At 41.0% G+C, this 6000-nt stretch overlaps 1 protein-coding gene across 2 annotated transcripts in view; it reads left to right on the top strand.

Annotated features, from left to right (window-relative positions):
* The first annotated feature begins 5604 nt into the window (after nt 1–5604).
* Nucleotides 5605–6000, top strand: part of nat16 (N-acetyltransferase 16) — a 40067-nt gene continuing 39671 nt past the window's right edge. The window contains exon 1 of one of the 2 annotated variants that reach the window (XM_063470295.1): nt 5605–5958. The gene's annotated coding sequence lies outside the window, so the exon portion shown is untranslated. The remainder of the gene's footprint in view (nt 5959–6000) is intronic. The other variant, XM_063470294.1, reaches the window with a different exon arrangement.

Below are 6000 nucleotides of genomic sequence, written 5' to 3'. Positions count from 1 at the left end.
TGCTTTTGAAGGTGTCAGATCTCTCCTTTGCTACACCCCCGTGCTAGCTGCACCTATTTTGACTCGACCGTTCAAATTGGAGGTTGATGCCAGTGCTGTTGGGGCTGGAGCAGTGCTGTTGCAGGAAGACTTGCAGGGTTTGGACCATCCCATTTGCCATTTCTTCCACAAGAATCAGCTCAATTATTCCACTATTGAAAAGGAACTCTGGCTTTGTTGTTGGCTCTTCAGCACTTCCACGTTTACCTGGGGTCCAGTATTTTGCCTATTGTCCTGTACACTGATCACAACCCACTTGGATTCTTTTCACGTATGTTCAACCACAATCAGTACATCAGTGCATTTGCATAATTACTGAAACCAGCCCATTGAATGAACAGTGGGTTGGTAGGTCAGTTCCTTGGTCATTAATATGCAAATTGTCTTGAGCATTGATCAACAACCATTGATCAAAGACCACTGATCAATGGCCTTGAGTACCATTCACAGAGAGCTGGGGGATGGCTGCAATCACAGCATTGCAAGATGGTGACAAGATAAGATAAAAATGTAAACACAAAGCACAAAGTGTGTTTTATGTTTTACTGCACACACTGTATTGTAGAGAGGTTTTGGAAGTGGACTGTTACTCTGACACCAACAGACACACGACTGAGAGCCTTCACAGGAATGGGGCCTCGGTCATAAATCTGCTCTTATGGAATGCACCCTTTATGCAGGTCTGAGGAGGGTCAGAGGTGGTTGCCATGGTGAAGTGGCCAGAAAGCTGGAGAAGAAGAAACCTGAGCTGACATCAGACTTGAGGTCACTCTAAACTGTTTTGACCAATCACCTGCGTACTGTTTATCGCACATAATAAAAAGCACTTATTGTCTGGGTGTGAGCTCTTTTGTTTGTTTGGGTCTCCTCAGTGAGCAGAGACACTTTTTTTTTAAACTTGAGCCTTCAACTGATTAATAAATGTAAGAAAATGAATTGAGCATATTTGTCTTTCCTCTCTCATAAAATGAACCCAACATTATCCTCAGTTACTTTGTTTTTATACACAGGCTAGATATAAAAATATGGATATGTACTGATAAATGATCATAATAATAATGTTTCTGACTGACTGAGTACAAACTGAATTGAATTGAACCGGGAGCTTTTGAATCAGAAATTGAATCAAATTGGTTATAGAAACTGAAATCAGTACCCAGCGCTAGCTGTTTAGCTCTGTATGCCAGCTTGATGCTTGAATAGACCTGATCCGGTGTGTTAGCTCCTCTGTTAGCGTACTTGGCGTGCTGGTGAAGTTTAGGAAACGCTGCTTTTAATTCTTGCGTCATTAAAGTCACCTGCAATGATGAGCACAGCGTCAGGATAGTGGTTCTGCTGGTTGCTAATGCTACTGCACAGGTGTCTAAGGCCCGAGTTAGCATTAGAGGAATGTAAACAACAGTGATCATCACTACAGGGAACTCCAGGTGTTGTTAATGAAATGCACTTCATTATCTGAACATCTGCAAGTGTTGCGCGAGACCACATCTATAAAAATAGGTTGTGGCAGTTTGTTGTTCTGAATTATTCTGTTGTGTGTTGACACAATGCCCCAGTCAATTAGACTCAGAAAAAAGACTCCCAAGAGTTAAAGCTCAGACATTACAGGCCTCATGAAGCATATTAATTGTGAAAATTAATGACAGTACAGTTAGAAAATGGCTGAAAAAGTATGGCTTCAAGGGCTATCAAAGAAAGCCTTTTCTCTCCAAGAAGAGCGTGGTCACATGGCTTAGGTTTGTAAAGTCACACCTGAACAACCCACCAGCACTTGAACAAGGCAAACATGGCTCTATTACACAGAAATAAAGAGGGTCATGGACCCCTGTTGATCCTCTGCCTAATCACATGAGCCAAGGTGTGAAAACAGGTGTGGGTCCCAATCAGCAAAGCATTCGGGTGAACCCACTGTGAGACCGAGCCCCACCCTATCATGTGACTTACTGAGAACAAATGACCAAGATTGTGAGCGGGCGTTAAGGCGTCTGGGAAGTGTCTCAAAACATGGATTATAGATGGCAGACAGTTGGTGTCGTAAGCCCCGCCCCCTGTTCAAAGATGGCCGTTCACAGTGGACATAGATGGCTTCTTTCACTCCTTTTTCAAACCATCTGTCCTCTCTGTACAAAATGTGAACATTGGCATCCTCAAAGAGTGACCTTTGACCTTTAGATGCAGCTGAACAGCTGAGTCTTGTCCTGTGGAGGTGGCTCTTCTATGTTGTGCGTTTATGAAGTGGCTGTTTGGTCTGAGCATTCCTCTACACTGTACAGCATACACCGCATTGTTAGGTTTGTGTTTAGGAGTTTTGTCTTTGGGATGAACCAGTTTGTGTCTGAGTGTGTTGCTGGGTCTGAAGTACACTGGGATGTTTCTCTGATAAACCTGCTACATGGGTGATAACAGTGTTATTCTGTTTGTCCTTCTGATTCTCCGTAGCACTTGAACACCTAACAAAGGTGTTTGACACCATGGATCACTGTTATATTATCAGTATTATACAAAAGCTTGGTTTTAGTACAGATCAGACTAGTTGGATTAAAAGCTACTTAGCTAAACACACCCAGTTTGTTTGGTTTGATTCTGTGCTGCTCCTCATCAGAACATCCATGTAAAAGAGATTTTATAATCTCAATGGATATTTTGTTCCTGGTTAAATAAAGATTAAATGAAATAACAAAAATAAAAATCTACTCAAAGTGATCTAATGGTGAGATTTTATACAACGTAACCTCAGAGCTCATAGGGATATATCATATTTAGTCCTTTCTTTCTGTTTTTCTTCCTTGACCATTAAGGTCAATGAAAGTTGGGTAGGAGAACTGAATGAAGAAAAAGAGGACTTAGGAAACGAGCATCAGTAGGAAAAAAGTATTTGAATGACCCGACACTAGTCTGCTGAACAGTGGACAACACCACGGTCATCTTTATAATGTAAATCCAAATTTGGTTTTCATTAAACTTTACCAATGGTCATTAGTTCTCAAAGTAGTTCTCAAATCAAATTAGTTGTTTGAACTCAGCTAATCTCATGTTCAGTGGCCATAACTGGCTATTTAAGATTCAGTAAGGAAGGAGCAGAGTTTATTTAACATTTTGCCAAGAAACAAGTTTGAAGTGGTTCAGATGCTGCTTCTAGGGTTAGGGCGAGGCAACGGGAACCACATTTTTATGAACCTGGGTCATTTGTATTTATGTTATTTCTGATAGTAGCACTTCTATATATAATACATGTGCATGTGTAAAAGAAATCAATACCTTATCTTATAGCGAGGAACCATCATTAAACACTGGAATTCAAAGTTAAATTGAATAAATATTCTATAAATTCTATAAATATATTATTTTAATTACTTAGATGTAGATGAGAAAAAGAGACAGAGCTCCATTCATTCATATCAGCACAGAGAGAGAGAGAGGTGCACTGTGCTGCATTAAAATATATCAATTCAAACTAAGAGGGCAGATGTTTCAGCTCTGACACTGTTTGCTCTTTAGTTTAGCTGAGTTTTCTATTTTCAAGAGAAAACGTTATTTGCTGCACAAAGTGACTTCGTCCTTATTCATCCATCCACAGCTCTGCCATATAGAATATATTTATACTGTAAAAATAAAAGCTAGAAAATTACATCCAGTAATTACCAACAATATGATTCTTAACAAGTTTTTAACATGTTTTTTTTCCTTTATGTTACCTTTTTTTTGTTATTTCCTCAGAAATCATATTACAAAAACAGCAGAAACAGTGATTAATTACTACTAATAACACAGCAGTCGTTCTAATTTATAAATAAATGTGTTGTGAGGAAGTGAAACGGTCTTGTGAATGTGAATGAAACAGATGGAGGATTTTTGCTGAAGCACAAAGTTCATTACAGTCACAGGCTGGGCCTACAGGAAGACTCACACACAGACCATCACAGACTCACACACAGACAGACCATCACAGACTCACACACAGGGCTCCAAGTCAAATTACAGTGCATTTATTCACAGTGAATAATAACGGTTTAAACATGATCTCAACAGTTGTGACGATCCCAGACTCCACAGAGGCTCTCCACAGTTTCCGACATATTCCACTCTCTCTCAGCTTTCCACTCACAACAGGGAATTCTCCAGGGAACTGCCTCAAAAGGCTCCTTTCGATGTGGAGGAGTAGTGGCTCAGAACAGAGCTGCTGCATTTTCTCATTTTTATTTAGAAAACAAAATTGAAGACAGTTGTCATGGTCCTCGTGCCTCGCTGGTCGACTCTCTGTTAGGAACATGTTTGTTTTTCGCTCTGTCCCTCCTCCCTCTCCCCCTGTCGCTCCCGCTGCTGGCCCACACACCTGCTCTCATCACCACACCGGCCGCTGAGCCCAGCTGATTGCAGTGCTTTTTAAGATGGCGGGTCTACTATCTATATGGGCTCAAATTGTGGTCATAAATATTTTACGCACACACAAATTCTTTTTACACATACAAATCCTGATTTACAAGTACAAAATATTTATGACCACAATTTGAGCCCATAGATCTACGCTAGTCTTTGCTGGATCATTAAGCTATCAGCGTCAGTCAACCTGCGAAGCTGCAAACCTGAACCTGAACCTGTGAGCGTTGTGACTATCCTGCTAATCAGACCTTTTGTGTGTGTAGATCTTTCCTGAAACCTGGTTACGGACTACGAGAGGAGAGGCAGTGGAGAGGTGTGGAGCACCTCTTCCCGACCCGTTTCCCCACGGACCTTGGAGACCCGGACCCCCCTTTCCATTGTATATATCCACTTGGTGTTTTTTGTTCACTGTAAATAAACGCACTTGTCTTTCGCCTAAGCAAAACCTGGCCTGCGCCAGTATTAATGTTCTCAAGGATATAACTTCTGTTTTTACTTGTTTTTATTGTCTGTTTGTTTATTTTTGTTTTTCAATAACACATTTCGGTAATACACTGAATGTTCTGTTAGAAATAAAAAGATATTCTTTTAGTTTTGTTCATATAGTGTTTTTAATACAGTCATTATTCAAAATTACAAAAAATGCTAAGAATACTAATTAGTAAAAAAAAAAAAGTATCATTAATTGTTAAATAACCACAATGATTTTTTTATAGTGAATGAAACTCCAGAAAAATAAAAACTCAAAAAAAATCAGCAAGTTATAAAAACTGAAACGGAAAATCGAATTGCATTTGTTAACATTTACATCATCTGTGTGACTTTAATGATCATTTGACTGTTTTCATAAATTGAACGAATGAATTCTGAAACGGTGTTTTATTCCACGCTACAGGAGGCAAACATGACTGGATGTCCTGTCCGAGAAACTAAACAGTTCTTATGGCCGCCAACCGGATCCTTCCGGGTCACTTTTCTTAGTGAGGACCCTTCAGACCGTGAAAGGTCTGAAACACTAACAGACTTAAACATTTAAGGGGATCTGTAGTGATATACTGTTAAAAAATCCTCTAATTGTCACACACTGGGGAATGCGAACCTTTGTGCAGCGTGAGAAGAGAAACCACAGCTCGCACCTGATTATCTGTAGTGCATCTTGACTTGAGTTCATTTTTGAGCCACCAAAGGACAAAAATGTCCGCTACACTGATGCAAAATGGCTCACTGCTGCTCCTGCTTGGAATTCTCTGCACGTCCCTGATGGTGTCAAACTCACGCAAACGGACACACAGAAATAGCGGAGGGGGAGGGGGATGCTGAGCCGCTCCAGTGAACCCAGTATGGATGCTGACGTAGGAAACTGGGATGGGCGGAGCTTGGGGTTCGTATTGAATCTCCGGGGATCACCGACACCGGCTGGTCTGTGTCGTTCATTCATCGGTGGAATTATTCAGCTCCTAAATTAGCCGTTCCACCATCAGCCATCCTGACTCCTCCGAACACCGACTCTAAGGACGCTACTCCTGGCCATCCTCTGTGGTAAGACCCGAACAGCGTAGGGCTGGAGGCTCGGCAGCAGAT

This window comes from Pelmatolapia mariae, linkage group LG3_W (assembly GCF_036321145.2).
Source record: "Pelmatolapia mariae isolate MD_Pm_ZW linkage group LG3_W, Pm_UMD_F_2, whole genome shotgun sequence".
Taxonomy (NCBI): domain Eukaryota; kingdom Metazoa; phylum Chordata; class Actinopteri; order Cichliformes; family Cichlidae; genus Pelmatolapia; species Pelmatolapia mariae.
This window is presented reverse-complemented; position numbering and strand designations above follow the sequence as displayed.